Source organism: Balaenoptera acutorostrata, chromosome 12 (genome assembly GCF_949987535.1).
Source record: "Balaenoptera acutorostrata chromosome 12, mBalAcu1.1, whole genome shotgun sequence".
NCBI lineage: Eukaryota > Metazoa > Chordata > Mammalia > Artiodactyla > Balaenopteridae > Balaenoptera > Balaenoptera acutorostrata.
In genome coordinates, this window is record NC_080075.1 from 46,701,773 (window position 1) to 46,720,795 (window position 19,023).

General features: G+C 38.4%; 1 protein-coding gene and 1 long non-coding RNA gene across 5 annotated transcripts in view; one reads left to right on the plus strand and one right to left on the minus strand.

Moving 5' to 3' along the window:
• EFEMP1 (EGF containing fibulin extracellular matrix protein 1) overlaps positions 1-19,023 on the plus strand; it is a 69,068-nt gene that overhangs the window by 29,963 nt on the left and 20,082 nt on the right. The gene's annotated exons all lie outside the window — the stretch shown is intronic.
• Positions 1,898-19,023, minus strand: part of LOC103005313 (uncharacterized) — a 214,001-nt gene continuing 196,875 nt past the window's right edge. Inside the window, exon 4 of the long non-coding RNA XR_009009857.1 lies at positions 1,898-3,678. This is a non-coding gene — a long non-coding RNA (uncharacterized LOC103005313). The remainder of the gene's footprint in view (positions 3,679-19,023) is intronic.

Here is a 19,023-nt window from a genome sequence, read left to right on the forward strand (position 1 = left end):
CATCTTCTTTAATGTATCATTTAATGCTTGTGTTTCCATACTTATTTTCATTTTGGATGATCTGTCCATTGGTGAAAGTGGGGTGTTAAAGTCCCCTACTCTGATTGTGTTACTGTCGATTTCCCCTTTTATGGCTGTTATCATTTGCCTTATGTATTGAGGTGCTCCTATGTTGGGTGCATAAATAGTTACAATTGTTATATCTTCTTCTTGGATTGATCCCTTGATCATTATGTAGTGTCCTTCTTTGTCCTTGTAATAGTCTTTGTTTTAAAGTCTATTTTGTCTGATATGAGAATTGCTACTCCAGCTTTCTTTTGATTTCCATGTGCACGGAATATCTTCTTCCATCCCCTCACTTTCAGTCTGTATGTATTCCTAGGTCTGAAGTAGGTCTCTTGTAGACAGCATATGTATGGGTCTTGTTTTTGTATCCATTCAGCCAGTCTATGTCTTTTGGTTGGAGCATTTAATCCATTTACATTTAAGGTAGTTATCGATATGTATGTTCCTATTACCATTTTCTTAAATGTTTTGGGTTTGTTATTGTAAGTCTTTTCCTTCTCTTGTGTTTCCTGCCTGGAGAAGTTCCTTTAGCATTTGTTGTAAAGCTGGTTTGGTGTTGCTGAATTCTCTTAGCTTTTGCTTGTCTGTAAAGGTTTTAATTTCTCCATCGAATCTGAGTGAGATCCTTGCTCGGTAGAGTAATCTTGGTTGTAGGTTTTTCCCTTTCATCACTTTAAATATGTCCTGCCACTCCCTTCTGGCTTGCAGAGTTTCTTCTGAAAGATCTGCTGTTAACTTTACGGGGATTCACTTGTATGCTATTTGTTCTTTTTCCCTTGCTGCTTTTAATTTCTTTTCTTTGTATTTAATTTTTGATAGTTTGATTAATATGTATCTTGGCGTGTTTCTCCTTGGATTTATCCTGAATGAGATGCTCTGCACTTCTGGGACTTCATTGACTATTTCTTTTCCCATATTAGGAAAGTTTTCAACTATAAGCTCTTCAAATATTTTCTCAGTCCCTTTCTTTTTCTCTTCTTCTGGGACCCCTATAATTCAGATGTTGGTGCGTTTAATGTTGTCCCAGAGGTCTCTAAGACTGTCCTCAATTCTTTTCATTCTTTTTTCTTTATTCTACTCTGCCATAGTTATTTCCACTGTTTTATCTTCCAGGTCACTTATCCATTCTTCTGCCTCAGTTATTCTGCTATTGATTCCTTCTAGAGAATTTTAAATTTCATTTATTGTGTTGTTCATCATTGTTTGTTTGCTCTTTAGTTCTTCTAGGTCCTTGTTAAATGTTTCTTGTATTTTCTTCATTCTATTTCCAAGATTTTGGATCATCTTTACTATCATTACTCTGAATTCTCTTTCAGGTAGACTGCCTATTTCCTCTTCATTTGCTTGGTCTGTTGGGTTTTTACCTTGCTCCTTCATCTGCTGTGTGTTTCACTGTCTTTTCATTTTGCTTAACTTACTGTGTTTGGGGTCTCCTTTTTGCAGGCTGCAGGTTCGTAGTTCCCGTTGTTTTTGGTGTCTGCTCCCAGTGGCTAAGGTTGTTCAGTGGGTTGTGTAGGCTTCCTGGTGGAGGGGCATGGTGCCTGTGTTCTATTGGATGAGGCGGATCTTGTCTTTCTGTTGGGCAGGACCGTATCCAGTGGTGTGTTTTGGGGTGTCTGTGACCTTATTATGATTTTAGGCAGTCTCTCTGCTAATGGGTGGCATTGTGTTCCTGTCTTGCTAGTTGTTTGGCATAGGGTGTCCAGCACTGTAGCTTTGCTGGTCGTTGAGTGGAGCTGGGTCTTAACATTGAGATGGAGATCTCTGGGAGAGCTTTGCCATTTGATATTATGTGGAGCCAGGAGGTCTGTGGTGTACCAAGGTCCTGAACTCAGCTCTCCCACCTCAGAGGCACAGGCCTGACACCTGGCTGGAGCCCCAAGACCCTGTCAGCCACATGGCTCAGAAGAAAAGGGAGAAAAAAAGAAAGAAAGAAAATAGAAAATAAAACACAATAAAGTTATTAAAATAAAAAATTTTAAAAATTATTAAAAATTAAAAAAATTAAATAGTAATAAAAAAAGAAAGAAAGAAAGAAGAGAGCAACCATACCAAAAAACAAATCCAACGATGATAACAAGCAGTAAAAACTATACTAAAAAAAAAAAAAAGACCAAAAAAACGGACAGACAGAACCCTAGGACAAATGGTTAAAGCAAAGCTATACAGAGAAAGTCACACAATGAAGCATGCACATATGCACTCACATAAAGAGAAAAAGGAAAAAATATATTTATGTCTATATATTTTAAAAAAAGGAAGAGAGCAACCAAATCAATAGACAAATCTACCAATCATAATAAACTCTAAATACTAAACTAAGATAAACATAAAACCAGAAACAAATTTTTGATGCAGCAAGCAAACCCCAAGTCTACAGTTGCTCCCAAGTCCACTGCCCAGTTTTGGGATGATTCATTGTCTATTCAGGTATTCCACAGCTGCAGGGCACATCACGTTGATTTTGGAGATTTAATCTGCTGCTCCTGAGGCTGCTGGGAAAAATTTCCCTTTCTCTTCTTTGTTCGCACAGCTCCTGGGCTTTAGCTTTGGATTTGGCCCTGCCTCTGCGTGTAGGTCGCCTGAGGGTGTCTGTTCTTCTCTCAGACAGGACAGAGTTAAAGTAGCAGCTGATTCGGGGGCTCTGGCTCACTGAGGCAGGGGGAGGGAGGGGTACGGAATGCAGGGCAAGCCTGCAGCGGCCGAGGCCGGTGTGACGTTGCGATAGCCTGAGGTGCGCCGTGTGTTCTCCCAGGGAAGTTGTCCCTGGATCACGGGACCCTGGCAGTGGCGGGCTGCACAGGCTCCCAGGAAGGGAGGTGTGGATAGTGACCTATGTTTGCACACAAGCTTCTTGGTGGCTGCAGCAGCAGCCTTAGCATTTCATGCCCGTTTCTGGGGTCCGCGCTGATAGCCATGGCTCATGCCCATCTCTGGAGCTCATTTAGGTGGTGCTCTGAATCCCCTCTCCTCGTGCACCCCAAAACAATGGTCTCTTGCCTCTTAGGCAGGCCCAGACCTTTTCCCAGACTACCTCCCGGCTAGCTGTGGTGCACTAGCCCCTTCAGGCTGTGTTCACGCAGCCAACCCCAGTCCTCTCCCTGGGATCCAACCTCCGAAGACCGAGCCTCAGCTCTCAGCCCCCGCCCACCCCGGTGGGTGAGCAAACAAGCCTCTCAGGCTGGTAAGTGCTGGTCGGCACTGATCCTCTGTGCGGGAACCTTTCTGCTTTGCCCTCTGCAGCCCTGTGGCTGTGCTCTCCTCCGTGGCTCCGAAGCTTCCCCCTCCACCACCCGCAGTCTCTGTCCGCGAAGGGGCTTCCTAGTGTGTGGAAACCTTTCCTCCTTCACAGCTCCCTCCCAGAGGTGCAGGTCCCGTCCCTATTCTTCTGTCTCTGTTTTTTCTTTTTTCTTTTGCCCTGCCCAGGTACGTGGGGAGTTCCTTGCCTTTTGGGAAGTCTGAGTTCTTCTGCCAGCGTTCAGTAGGTGTTCTGTAGGAGCTGTTCCACATGTAGATGTATTTGTGGGGAGGAAGGTGATCTCCACATCTTACTCCTCTGCCATCTTGAAGGTCTCCCCACACCACCTTTCTTGCAAGGACGTTTCAGTCTATCTGAAGGGATTAGATAAGGATAGATTTTTAAAAATTAAATAATACATAGAGAGAACAGATTGGTGGTTGCCAGAGGTGGGGGGTGGGGGGTGGGCAAAATGAGTGAAGGGAATCAAAGGTACAAACTCTCAGTTATAAAATAAATAAGTCATGGGGATATAACATACAGCATGGCAACTATAGTTAATAACACTGTAGTGTATATTTGAAAGTTGCTAAGAGAGTAGACCTTAAAAGTTCTCATCACAAGAAAAAAAATTCTGTAACAATGTATGGTGATGGACATTAACTAGATTTATTGTGGTGATCATTTCACAATATTCACAAATATCAAATTGTTAGGTTGTACGCCTGAAACTAATATGATGTTGTATGTCAATTATACATCAGTTTTAAAAAGAAAAGTAAAGTAACCAACACAAATAATTCAGCTCAACAATTCAAGTCAACAAAACCCTCGTTGAGGACCTCAGTCCCCATGTAGTCAATGGTAGTTATGGTTACCAAGAAGCACAGGAGGGGTCCAAAGGAGGGATTGGTTGCTGCAACCAAGGGCCAGTTAGGGCTTTGTGGAGGGAGCAGATGTGATATGGGTCATGAAGGATGAACTGGATGTTAACAAACCTGAGAAGAGAAAGGCAGGCTTTGCTGGGTGGACACCCTGTATACAGAGTAATGGGTTTGGGGTGAGGGAAAGAGGGACTACTATAGGGGAAGCAGGAAACAGGATAGAAAAGTCATTGGAGGAAATTTATGTAGAACCCTGAATTCTTGTTAAGCCATTTAGATTTAGTACTGTCAAAATTAGTGAAAGATTTTGAGCAAGGAGTGACCTAATAAAAATGCTACCTCCAGATAGTTGTAGGATAAGGAGGAAAAATAAGCATACGCATATTGTTAAATGTATTAAATCACCCTAATAGGACTTGGGTGGGGGACTGGGACAGAGAGGGCGTATGTCAGTCTGATTGACTGAAAATTGAGTAAGTTTCTCAAGAAAGAATGGTACTAACTTTCAAGTTAGTACATATAGCAACAATGCTAATAAGAGGTATAAAAAGGTAGTTTAATCCATAAGGACTATTTTCAGAATCATAATAATAATTTAATAATTTGTTTAAAACTATTTCTAACAGACACATTCATTATTTTTGTATGCAAGTGCTTCTCCTGAGTCAAATGATGATTCTAAACAAGTTCCACTCCAAGTAGGGTCAACAGTTTATGATATTGTTTAGCAATACATTTATTCATAGGTATTACAAAGGTAAACATCAAACTTGTAAATTAATAACATTTTGGTGTAATTTCATCTTCTGCACCCAGTGAAATAACCAATAAGGAGCTAAGTAAGCCCTTAAATGATCTTCTGGACAATCATCCTTTCTGCTTCGTGCCCACATCCATTAAACAGTAGAACGTTCATTAGTCATAATGTATGACGGAAGGAATATGGAGCAAGTCTCTAACCATAAACTGTGTCTAAACATAGACCTTTAACAGTTTCTCTTATTTTAACATGTTTAAGTCTGTGACACTGCAATATGCAATGAATACAACCTAAGCAGAGTCATGCCTTAGTTAAAATAAGGTTTTGCAATTACAGAAAATTACAGCAAGAGGCAATTATCCATAGGCCCACTCTCCCCTGTGAGTTTCCTACCATCCATTTTGCAAATAAGCATGAACTAAGGGAGTAATCTGGTTATAAATAGAGGAGAGCAACAAGTTCTCCTGATATGTCTAGGGGAAATGCATTTTCCAGTTAAAAATTGTCTTTGTTTAAAAATAAGAATTTGAATGGAATACAAAAAGGGGAACAGCAGTTTTGGAGTGGGGGTGAGACTAGACTGCTAAGCTAATAAAGCAAGAACTTAAGAACATAAGAATATATAGTTTAGCCTATGGAATAATCCAAAGGAATTTTAACTAGACTTAGAGATCACTTCACTAAGTCTTGATACTGATTGGTTTGGGAGGCGGGGGGACATTGTTTTGTTTTGTCTTCACTTTTGTTTTTTTGAAGACCTACCCAGAGCAAGAATTTTGCAAAGGCAAAACACCTGGTTTGTTCATTTATTGATCTATTTAAGTGTCCATTCTGGAACACTTCATAAACAATAGTCAGGCCTATACTTTTCTTCTCAAGAGTGGGGTCTGCTGGAGATGATGTGTTAGTTGTCTAGATTTGCTTTTTAATTTTATGTTGGATTTGGGAATAATAAGATGCGGGGGAAACATTTTAACAATTGCTCTGTTACTTACAGTTTGGGAGATAGCACAAGACCACAGAGGTATCCTGTAGCTGGATCCCTAAACATAATTTCAAAGTGTGAGATTATTCAACAAGCCTGAGTAGAGTAACTACTGTGTGCAAAGCACAGTAGGTGTTGAGAATACAAGGATGAAAGCTTATGGTGCCTGCCCACAAAGAGCTCACAGTCTGAGCAAGTAGACAGTAACAGCAATGTGAAATTTTGAGTCCCGTTTCAGAAACTTCCCAGAGAAGGTACTACCAGGCGTCAGTCTTGGGAAGTTGTGGGAATTAGCCCTTAATGAACTGGGGGAAGGAAAGGAGGGAAAGAGAAAGAGTGTTCTAGGCAGAGGGAACAGTATTTGCTAAGGTCGTTAAGTAGAATACAGAAGAAACAAGTGTTCTGTACAATTCAGTGAGCAATACAAGATGACAGGTTAAAGTCAAATAATGAAGGGCCTTGCATGTCATGTTAAAAAGTTTGGAAACCATCCTGAAGTTAATGGGAAGTGGCATAATCAGCTTTGCTTACAGAAGAGGTAAACACATCATTTGCTTTTAAAACTTATTTCTGGGCTTCCCTGGTGGCGCAGTGGTTAAGAATCTGCCTGCCAATGCAGGGGACACGGGTTCGAGCCCTGGTCTGGGAAGATCCCACATGCCGCGGAGCAACTAAGCCCGTGAGCCACAACTACTGAGCCTGCGCGTCTGGAGCCTGTGCTCCGCAACAAGAGAGGCCGCGATAGTGAGAGGCCCGCGCACCGCGATGAAGAGTGGCCCCCGCTTGCCGCCAACTAGAGAAAGCCCTCGCACAGAAACGAAGACCCAACAAAGCCAAGAATAAGTAAATAAATAAATAAATATTTGAAATAAATAAATACAGTCAAGCTATCTCTTTAAAAAAAAAAAAAAAACTTATTTCTGAGTTCTAAATTTGTTAACCCAATAAGATAATTTTATTGTAGTTAATTAGGACTGGTTTTATTCTTCATTTATACCAGTGCTACAAAGGCAAATTAAGTATGAATTTCATTATAAAAATAGCACAGTTCTGTTTGTAAGTTTAAATCTTTATCAAACATAACACAGTGGGGAAAATACCTTAGCTCAAGGAAAAGCTTATATAAAGTCAAAACCAGCCTTAAAATTCCACTCGGCATGTAGTCATTGTTCCAGGCCATTACGATTTTATCCACACAGAATATAACTGTATACTCTTAAAGGATTTTTACTACTTGAGATTTGTTCCATCTTAAAATTTGTACTAAAACTTACTGGAAAACTAGTTTGAAAATAAAATTGTAACTCAGCCTTTGCAGAAGCTACAAGAGGTTCTACACATTTCCCTTATTTGGCATAGCATCCCCTAGTCTTGTAAAAAAATTGTTGTAGTGACAATATAATTGTAGAAATACTATGGAAGCATTGAGTGTTATTTATCTTAAGTGTTTTGCCACTTTATAATATAATAGTGCTAGAATTTACACATCAAATCTAATGGAGAGCTCAACTGGTACCTTTAACAAATAGAGGCTATAAAATTATATAGGCCACTGATGTGTGCCTAGGGATATTCAGCTGCTGGTTTCCTAGTGGAGGATGCCAGAATTCAGTGGTCGGAGAAAAACTTGTTTAGGACCCTAAGCCACACAGAGTGCCAGAGGCACCCCTTCAACCTTAAGGTGAGTCTAGTTAAGGAGAAGAGGGGTGGGATAGCTGTCCAAGATCTCTCCAAGGCAGTTGATTTTCCACAGATAGCAAGTATGCTGCTGTTCCTCTTACTTAGCAAGGATAATCTGTAGATACAGCAGTCCCAGAGGTCAGTTGGACAAGCTGCTTTCTGCAGTCATCTTACATTGGCCAAAGGAACCCGGGAAAAGAAACTTAAACAAGGTGGATGTGAGCTGGACCTAGAAGGGGAATCTATCCTGTTAAGGTAGAAGTGTTGGAGAGAGACTTACGGTCAAAGGCAGACAAGTGGCAACATATGTTTGCACATGGCAGTATATTGCCTGGCTGATATGGAGGGCCATACAAGATGGCACTGATGAAAGGACTAGTTTTTAGATGAAACTACCTGTTATATTGCAGTGAGGTTCATCCAATTATACAGGACCTTCTGCATTTTACTGACATCTATGTGAGTAGTCACAGGATTAGGTGGCTGGTGTTGGGGTTCTGGGGGCCTGTATAGCAGCCCACCTCCCTGAGGAGATGAAGATGGTGGGGACAGCCTGCTGAGCTCCTGAGGGGTGCAGTGGAGAGTCACAGCACTGGGCTAGGGAAACAGCACTCACAAACCATTGCTGAAGCAGCAGTGCCCAAGGCCTGCACACCAGTAGGAGATGGTCCTCACATTACCTTGGATGTGGCAACAGTCAGAATTCTCAAGGTAAAAGAATGGTCTGCCCAGCTGAGGTGAAACTGAGAAAGGGCAAATGCAAAAGCAAATACTGAAATAGGAAGAAGGAATCAGAAATGCAGGATGGAAAAAGGTGGGTTAATAAGACAACAGAGAAGGAAGTCAGCCTTGTCACCTGCTAATTTGTCACACTGCCACCGTAAGCATAGTGTTTTTCCTCAGGCTTTAAATTCTTTAATTTTTCCTATTAATTTTCTCTGTTTTACCTTTAATATGAGAATAAGAATCTATCATATATACATATATAATTTTTGTAAGGCCATAATGAAAGCATTTGGAGGTCATTTGGTTTCCAAAGAAACTAAAATTAATTTTCCAAAGAAAATTTTTCTAATATGCCATGAGTTTTTACTATATTACTAGCATAGCTTTTAACAAACAAAAATTGGCTTCAGATCAAATCTTCCTGTGTGATATGATTGAATGGATGCTTCATCAACTACAAATGATATAGATCACTATTATGTTTAGTGGAGACTCCTCAGACCTGCTCATTTGACTCATTTACATGCAGTTTTTCCCACTACGTTTGAAAATATTCCCCATCTGTTCTCTAGTTCTGATTTATAATTTCATCACTGTCTTGAAAGATGATGACCATAATATCCTTGACATAGTCAATATAATAAATAAAAATTGCTTCTGAAATTTACATTTTCACAGCTTTTTCATAGCTAGAACTTGTTCACACAAAAGTTCTCAGAGTTACACATAGGTTCTAATTAGAGCTCTAGTTAAAGCTATGTTTGCTAAGTAGTCTTCATAAGCATTAACATTCCATTTCTGTGGCTGGGTCCTATTGCCACAAACTGTCCTTTCATATCACAAAATATTATAAAATGCAAAAGGTTCTAGATTCTTTTTGTTTTGCCAGATCACATTTGTGTGAATGTTTGCAATTTCCCTAATGAGAAATAACTTTAAGAAAGAAAGGCTGATTTTGCCTGTTCTTGCATCCATTCATCTGGAATATGTCAAAGCAAGGGAAGTCATTCGATGCTATGGTTGTTCCTCCTGATTGGATTTCAGTGTCACATTCAAAATACGACACTGAGCAAAGAAACCAAGATAGGATGTGTAATTACATGCAAGGACATAGAAAACTATATTAAAAAGCCCTGCCTTTCTGCAGTTTTCTTGCTTCCTTCCACTTGTCTATAACAGAAGTACCACCCTTACGTATAGCAACTTCACAGTTTTGTTAAATACAATTTATTGAGCCCTAGTGTCAACCAGGTACCATTTGGGGTGTGTATTACTTCAGTTAGTCCTCACAAGAACATTAAGAAATGCATATTATCCCTACTTGACAGACATGGCAGTGAGACTTGGAAAGGTTAAGTGACTTTCTCCCGACACATACCAACGGTGTTGCTTGGGTTTGAACTGAGACTTATTTGACTCTAAAACTCATGATCTTACCCACTCTTCTGTCTCAATCGTATTTCATATCTTTCTGTCAGGGAGTTGTATAAGAAAAAAATTTATTCTGTGGTTCTCAGACTTTCTAAAAAGGTCAAGTCTTCCCGTAAACTCTAATTCTTGGTATAATAAACTCTTGGTATAATAAGGCTAGAAAAAAAGCTAGCACAAGCAACTAAAGAAGTAAACAACCACAAATAAAATAATTTAGAACTTAAAAATACTATGCAGTGAGAAAATAGTATGGTTGTTCTAATTCTGAAAGCCATGGAAAGAGACCTGTAGTTGAAGGTCACTGACAGGACCTTCTTACACCTACCTGGCAGCTTCACAGTCATCCATATTGACCACATATGTGCCTGAAGCCAAAGGTTTTCATTTAAAGGTTTCCACAAACAAATTATTACATTTCTAGGGAGAAATAATTCTAGGCTAATTTTTAAATTAACAATATGAATTGCTCAATTTTTCCATTTTCTTCTAAAATGAAAACTTGGAATATGATGGACTCTATGGATGTGCTCCATGCAGTAACCATTTTAAGTGTATATAACAGATCTAAGAACACAGACTTTTTTTATCTGTTTATTTATGCCAAGAAATTCTCTTAAAGACTGCCTTAGTTTGGCATCTACCTTTAGCACATCAACTACATAACTGGCACACATCCATCTCCCTTTGTACTCTACAGACAGAAACCATGTATGGGGCATGTTTCCCCACAAGATTTTTTTCAGAGTTTATGCTGCCAAACAAGCATTAAGCTACTCTAAATTCCGGGCAAGTATGTAACTTTACAGGTACACAGTACTGCACTAAAACATTGAAGAGAACTTTCTATTCATCCCACTCTGCTAACAGAGCCATTCAATCCTGTCCAGAAAGATGAGTCCATTTTAAACCCTCCTTTGATTCTACAGATTAGGAGGAGGGAGAAGTTACTGCTGAAAAATGAAAAAGAAGGGAAGAAGAAATGGTCATGGCCCCCAAGAAGCAAGAGCATGTTTTTCAGGTTTCCCAGGTTCCAACATTTTGTGTTAGAGAGGGCAGAAGAGATAAGAGCTGGAAAATGAATCCTTTTCACAACAGCATTCAGGATTTCAGCAAAGTGAGTTTTAATTTCAGATTTTTTAATCTGAAAGAGATTTCAGAGAATATATAGTCCAAATGTATTTTTGCTTCTAATAGAACTGTAAGGTAAAATGCCCCAAACTCATTTAAAAGTCCAAAGACTATTTTATATGCTAGTTTGAGAAGTCTTTAGCATCAAAGACTATTTTATATGCTAGCTTGAGAATTCTTTAGCATCAAAACTTACCAGGTCATAGTTTTAGGAAACAGTATTTTCTTTTGTCCCCTATTGCCTTTAGGTACTCCTCAAACTAATACTCAGGAGTTTTTTGAATGCTATTTCTTCACATCACTGAAAGTGTTTTAACACAGGGGCTGGGGGATATCCCACAGCCTGTGTATGTCAAACACAATTTATCAGCAAATTAAATTCAAGTATGCATGATAATTCATGAATAATTTGAGGGAAATGGTAACTATAGTATCAATTTGGAACAAAACCAAAAAGTCAAATCTCACTTGGTTTAATGGCATATGAAACACTTGGGCACAAGCTGATAGTTGCTTGCATTTAACATTTTGAACACCAAATAATCTTATGCCTTAATATGATGAAGCCTGCAGAGTCCCCCTTCCTGAAAAATTCTTAATACTTACAAGGAATAATAAGTCTAGGATTTCTTAACTACCTCCTTGCTCAAGGAAGAGAGAGAGAATAAATAACCACTTAGGATGAGATCTTTCCTTGTTATACTTTATCATAGAGTGAGTTTTTCATATGTTAGCAGAAAAATTATAAAAGTATAAAAGTAAGCATCACAATATATATTGTATATATACAAAGATATATGTATGTACACCATATGTCAAAGAGAGAAAGTATAGATATTCAATCTTGTTGAATCCTCACAACTTTCTATATTGGGGTGGATGCAGCATCTATTTTTCTATGTTTTTTAATCAAGTTTTCAAACTTGAAGTTGAAAGTATGACACAGATTCAGCAACTGTTAACATTCTGCCATATTTGCATGCCATGCTTTAGCACCATCTTTAAACACAGGTAACTGGTCAAATCCCTAACCCACCCCCCCACTACTGGGACTCACGTTGCACCATTTGCATATTTCCAATGATAGGAACCTCATTATCTCCTAATATATTAAAATGTCCAATGACCACAACATTTTCTCTTTCACTGAACTAAAATCTGCCTTTCTTAGATTTTTACCTGCTTATTCTAGTTCTGTTCTTTGGAAAGACATGGTCAAGATCTTTTCCTTCTTCTCTAAACAGCCTTACAAAATCCTCAAGTCCACTCTCACAACGGACTAGCTCAGATACAAATCTCATCTTGTAAGTTGAGTACAGTCAGCGGGGTTGGGGGAAAGATAGCATGATGTAAGGAGAGGAGGGACTATAGGTCTTCTTAAGGGTTGGCCTTTTTTCCCACAGGTTTTGATACATAACATATTCATTTTCATTCAGTTTGAAATAGTCCTAAATTTCAATTTTGTTATCTTCTTTAAATCATGAGTTCTTTTGAAGTGTATTTCTTCTTTTCCAAAAGAGAGGGATTTTTTAGTTTTGTCATCATTGTTGTTGCTGTTTCTATCTTATTTGCATTGTAGTTAGAGAACAAAATCTGTATATTGCAATTTTTGAAGTTTATTTAGACTTGTCTTAAGACCAGAATATAGTCATTTTAATATTTCCTCAATACTTGAAAAGGTTATGTGTTCTGTACAGTGTTCTGTGTATGTAAGTTCAAAGTTTTTAATCATGTTATTCATATTTTCTATTCATTTCTGAAAATGTGTGCTTATTCTTTTAGTTACTGAGAGAGATATGTTAAAATCTCTTACTGTGTTTATTCATTTTTCCCTTTAGTTTTATCCATTTTTGTTCTATCTATATTGAGGCTATGTGATTAAATGAAGTTAAATTTAAAATTTCTACATTTTCCTGGTGAACTAAACTTTTATCATTACACAGTACTACTTTTTATTCTTTGTAATCTTTTTTCCCTTAAAGTCAACTTTGATATTGCAAAGCTAACTTTCTTTTGGTTAGTGTTTGCATAGCATATTTTCCATCTTTTTTCTTTAATCTACCTGTGTCCTTATATTTAAATCATTTCTCTTGAAATATTTGGGTTTTGATTTTGTAATCAACCTGAGAATTTTTAGTTTTTATAAGAGCATTTAATTCACTTACCTTTAATGTAACTATTGATATGTTTAGGTTTAAACTACCATTTTACTATTTGCCTTTTTTTTTTCATTCTGCACATTTTAGTTTCTTTTTCTTTCCTTTCTTGCTTTCTGTCTAAAATGATGGACTGTTTTGTATTATTCCATTCTCCCCTGTATTAGATTTGCAGTTTTATACTCTTTGCTATTCTTTTAGTGTTTTCCCTAGGGAATACTTTAACATGTACCCTTGACTTATCAAAGTCCAAAATAAATTGGTAGTTTTACCTCTTCCCAGACTATAAAAGGACCTTAAAAAACTTAAACTCCATTTACCTTCCTGCCAACCCATGTGCTTTATTCCCATGTATTTTAATTCTAATTTTTTGTAAATCACAAAAGACCTTACATTTTTGTTTCATATAGTTGGTGTTCATTAAGATTTACCCACATATTTATCCTTTCATTGCTTTTCATTTTGCTGGAATTTTGAAACAGAAAGAGACAAGAAAAAGGAATTTAGTACAAATTTGATGAGTCACACCCCTCACTCCCTTCATACTACCTATCCATTTGGAATTCAGAAAAATATAAGGGCCCTGAGGCATATGGGGAAACATTGTGCAGAAACCTCATAAGTACGATGTAATGAAATGGGCAGGAAAATACACACAAGAATGTAACATGCTCTGAAGGCAAGAGGCACAAAGATACACTTTATTTTCAAAGTCTTAGGCAGTTAATGATTTGGAGATGTATTGCCAAGTTATACTCAGCAAATTTAGTAGTATGCCTCAATTTAATGGGCACAAAAGCTGTTTATTGTTGAATGAACAACAAGTATAATGTTAATTGGTCTCATACAATTAGGAGGTCACCAAGCCATGCTTGTTATAATTGGCATTGCCATAGCCAGGGGCTTATGTGACCTCAAGTGATGATTGGCCTGATGGAGAAAGCCAGGAATGTGTGTGCTTTGGGCTAGAGAGACTGACTAATCTGACTGTAAGGCCTCAAGGAGCGGGACCAGGAATCAAGCCACAGTGCTCACGGAGGGCATGGAGGACTCAGTTGAATGTACTCAGTCTCCATCCAGTTCATCACTCTCCAGGGGTTTGATCTGGAGCTGGGGATACGAGGGAGGTGGGAGGGGCAAGGTGAAGCAGTGGAGCACCAGGAAAACACAATTGAAATATTAATGCAGAGGCATCCCCTAATAAGATGGGATCATAATTCCTCTGAAGGCCATCCAGTTTGAAGTAGATTCCCAGCTTGTATGGGATGGGCTTGAACTTTCACACAGTCTTTAATTCCTGGTACTCAGCCATCCTAGAGCAAAGACTAATGGTGCTGCTTGTTTCAAAACACAGTTTTACCTCCACAAGGTTGTAGATTGATGATTGATTGTAATATCATTCCAAATACCAGGGTCATCTTTTCCCAAACATTTTTTAATGGATAATTAAGTTTAAGAAGAAAAAAGGGAGTTTACCTGGGTATGACATATTCTCAGAGATGCCAGAGAACACTCCTGACAATTAACAATCATTTATCAGTAGAAAATGTCTTTCCCTTAAGGTTCTGAAAGCAATAAGCTTCACTTTGCCAGTGTGCAAAAAGAGGGGAAGAATGAGGATTAAGGTCTTTGCGTCCTTGCTTTTCTCTGTCTTAGCCTATGATTGGTCCATTTGGTTTGTGTGTAGTACAGAGGAGTCACAAGTTGATCGCTCATGTTCACCAGTTGGTTTTCTCCCCCACATTCATGAATATTTAATATGAATTCATGAGGTTAGACATGAACTGTATGTCTAACCTCATCCAATCATCTTGCAAATGAACACCACTAGCCACAGAGGAGACTAGGTGAGAGAGGGTCGATTTGCAGTGCAAATCCATCATCACTGCTGGTGAAGCAACTCCAAGTACATGTAGCACGATTTTTCCACATGGAAACACAGTGCAATGCCAAGGACTTCCAGAACACTTGATTCACCACTCTCTAAAACAAAGAAATTAACTATCAGGGAGGCTGATATTTGTTGATTTGGGTGATATTTTTGTTTATCATTTAAAGCACACCAAACTATTAACAATCTGTTTTGCCAGAACAGATAAGAATTTAGAACCATAAATCTACTGCTGGCCATCAACGAAGTCAGTCCTCTTTTGTTACTTAATATCAGTATTTATTTTCTCCGCTAGAACTGCTTAGCTTGGGTGAATTCTAGCTGATAATTTCAGAAGGGTGAAAAGCTAACTAGAACTGGGCATTTTGCCCAGATAAATCTGATTCCAGTACTATGAAAGAAGCAGCAAGGGAAATAGAAAATCTTTGACAAAAATTGTTGATAATTGGCTAAGGATTGGGGAGGGAAACAGAAGATTTGGAGAGCTATGAAAGTTATTCTAATGTAGAAGAAAGATGCAAGGGAGGAACCAACGCCCTAAAGATTAACAACCTTCTCTTTAAATCTAAGAAAAATTATATATTTATATAATATATATAAGAAATTGATATACATATATGACTACAATAAAACTTCTGCTATCCCGAACTCTTAAGAAATAAGTCTTTCTAGAAACCTAAATTGCAGAAGCAAAATAGAAATCTTAAGTTTGAATCTCTGCTCTGTGTGACCTTGGGCAGGTCACTCATCAACCTACATTTCAGTGGCAACTCCTGCCTCATCCAAAAATTATGGATAATGAAACCATTATTCCACAGGGATGTTACTAGGATTAAATCAGAGGCTTGTAGATCTAATTTCCTAACCAAATAATAGATGTTTAAATACTGTTAAATATTTGCCTATTTTTATGCCAGTTAATTTTAGAATTTTAACAAATTTGTATGTGAAGTTATATAAAATATTACACACCTTCTCCTTAATCAGATTTCAATCAACATAATTTAATGTCTTGATTACTCAGGTTATCATTATTAATAGCCATTAATGGATGAGGCAGCAATAAAATAGCAACGCCTCAGCACTTGTTGAAATAGTTGCTACCTTCCAGGATTATACTGAAAAATAAGATTAATATCCAAAATAACTGTAAGATCTTCACCCAATGAGTCCATTTTATTCAAAAAGTTTCATAGATGAAGTAGAAAGAGCACTTTGCTGGGAACTAATTTATTGTCCTGTCACTAGAGAAAGGAAGAAAGGAAGAGAGAGGGAAAGAAGGAAGGAAGGAAGGAAGGTAGGAGGGAGGGAGGGAGGGAGGAAAGGAAGGAAAGAAGAAAGAAAGAGGGAGGGAGGGAGGAAGAAAGGAAGGAAGAGAGAGAGGAAGAAAAAAAAAAAAGAAAGAAAGCAGCCAGGAGTAAAGTAGCTCATCCTTATAGCAAACATGAATCTTGACCTTTTTTTCCTATTTTACTCCATTTATGAGATTAAATTAGTATGGTTGGGGAAGACATAAAATAAGGTTTTAGGTCCACACAGATCAAGAAATAGCAGCAATTTGAACTTAACCACTACCTTTTCTTTACCATCAAATAATATTTACAAAGCATGCACAGTGTCCCACTCAGAACTAGTCAAGATATGGTTATTTTACTCTAAGCATTTACGGTCTGGAAATAAAAAGATTTATTTTGAAAATTCTGAACTTTTTAAAATCTGTGCATTATCATTAAGGATAGACAGTCTATTTTACAGATGGAGAAACAGAAAGAAAAAGAATTGATGCCATGGCCCTAGATCACAGAGGCAGTGACAGAATAAAAATAATTATTTTTATTTTTATTATTCTTATTTCAGGAATAATATTCCTATTTCAGTGTATTATCATCAAACACACCATCTGGTCAATGATGGCTTATTCCAAAGTAGTTCTGAATTATTCCCTAAATGTAAAGCAGCACAAATTAGAAAAGTTTAAGTGGTAATCTAAAGCATTTAAGGTACACAAAGTCTTTGCCCAGGAAAACACAGTGAAGTGACTCCATGTCGTGGTAAGTTATCAAATTATGGAAAGAACATTGCAGAGATTAAAATGTTGCATAAGAGAGAGAAAGCAGCATGAGTCAGGGGTTTGGGAAATATGAGTCAGACTGAAGGGCAGGAGCCAAAAACATAGAGAATGTGGGCCTAAGCAGGGACTTAATGGACACGACAGAGATGTGGACACAGTTGCCTCCATTAACTTTGAGAGAAAACCAAACATGCAGTTCCATAGACTGGGGATCATTGTGATAAAGAGGCTAGCAGTGAGAGCTGAGCGAAGATCAGCTGGATTATTTAATGCAATGAGGATGCCAAAGTCAGCAAGAGAGGGACCTACAATAGTATAAATCACTAGAAGGGAGAGTGTGGGCACATTTTTGAAAAATGAGGAAATCACCAAATATTGCCATTAGCTATTCTTAATGCATTAGAATGATGAAATGTGAGTTGATTTACGTGTTGTGATATTTTAGGAAGCACATTCTATTATTTTGTACTTTGGTAATGTTTCCATTAGGCTATGTCTACATAGTTCAGAGCTGCTTCCTGTGGTGTGCAATCCAAACTCTAATCGCACCTTTAAGGCCTTGAATTTTGCTCATGACTTGAGCTACCATTTTATGAGCGCCTTCAACCAGGCACTGCACCAGACTCCTCACACACAGCACCTCCAGCCTTGCTGACTCCAGCTGTCTGCCATTCTTCTCATGCAAACTGCTTTTGTCTTATCAGCTTTTTCTAATGTGATCTCCCTTCTGCCTAGAAATAGCCTCCTATTTCTGCCAATCCATGTACCTTACCTTCTTCAAAATGCAGCTCAAAATTCACCTCCTCAGGCCAGCCTTCCACCTCTGATGCTGCCGTCTTCCTAGCTTTGCACTTCTCCACTCCATTGCTTTACAGCCATTTCCATTTACTGACATCTTGCTGTGTTTCTTACGTCTTGCCTGTTACTCTGCCTTGTAAATGTTTAGTTCCATGAGATAAAACACTGATCCTACTTTCTTTAAACTCTAGGCATCAGTTCTTAGCAAACAATCTTGATTCATTCATCCATTTATTGAACAAATATGTTTTGAAAACCCACCCTGTTTCTTGTACTCTGCAAGGTGCTAGGAATACAGAAAAAAGTAATACATAGACCCTGTCCTCAAAGAGCTTGGGTTCAGGGCCCAGGGAATGTGTTAACTGTCTGCCTAAAGAACCTAGTGAGCTTAACTGTCAAGGATAACTTACAGATAGTTTAAAAACAAAACAAAAACTCCTCTCCCCAGAGTACTGTTTCCTAGATTATCAGGAAAACCATAGCTGATGTGAGTAGTTTCCATTATGAATAAAGAATTGCTTTTGCTAATACAGGTATTCCCACCACAAAGGACTTTCATAAACATACCTGGGAGAGCCAGGTCTTCTGGTGCATCTGCACAGAGATGGATATTCTGCTTTGAGTTTCTAACATAGTAGTATATTTTAGTGATTTTCTTATTACATGATATTTAAGATATAGAAATGCATACGAGTAGAAAAGATAAGCATAAAAGAGTTTAACAATGTAGGGCTTCCCTGGTGGCGCAGTGGTTGAGAATCTGCCTGCCAAAGCAGGGGACACGGGTTCGAGCCCTGGTCTGGGAAGATCCCACATGCCGCGGAGCAACTGGGCCCGTGAGCCACAATTACGGAGCCTGCGCGTCTGGAGCCTGTGCTCCGCAGCAAGAGAGGCCGCGATAGTGAGAGGCGCGGCGCGCGCACCGCGATGAAGAGTGGCCCCCGCTTGCCACAACTAGAGAAAGCCCTCGCACAGAAACAAAGACCCAACACAGCCATAAATTAATTAATTAATTAATTTAAAAAAAAAGAGTTTAACAATGTAAAACAGTTCTTACATGATTTTGTATAGATGTGTGAATAAACAATAACAGGATCTCAAAGTACAACTTCCAAATTAATAAAACCGTGTTATTTAAATAAACCAATAAATTGATGGTATAATTGAAGATAGTTCAAAGAAATCCAGTCTATCTACACATCCTTCAGC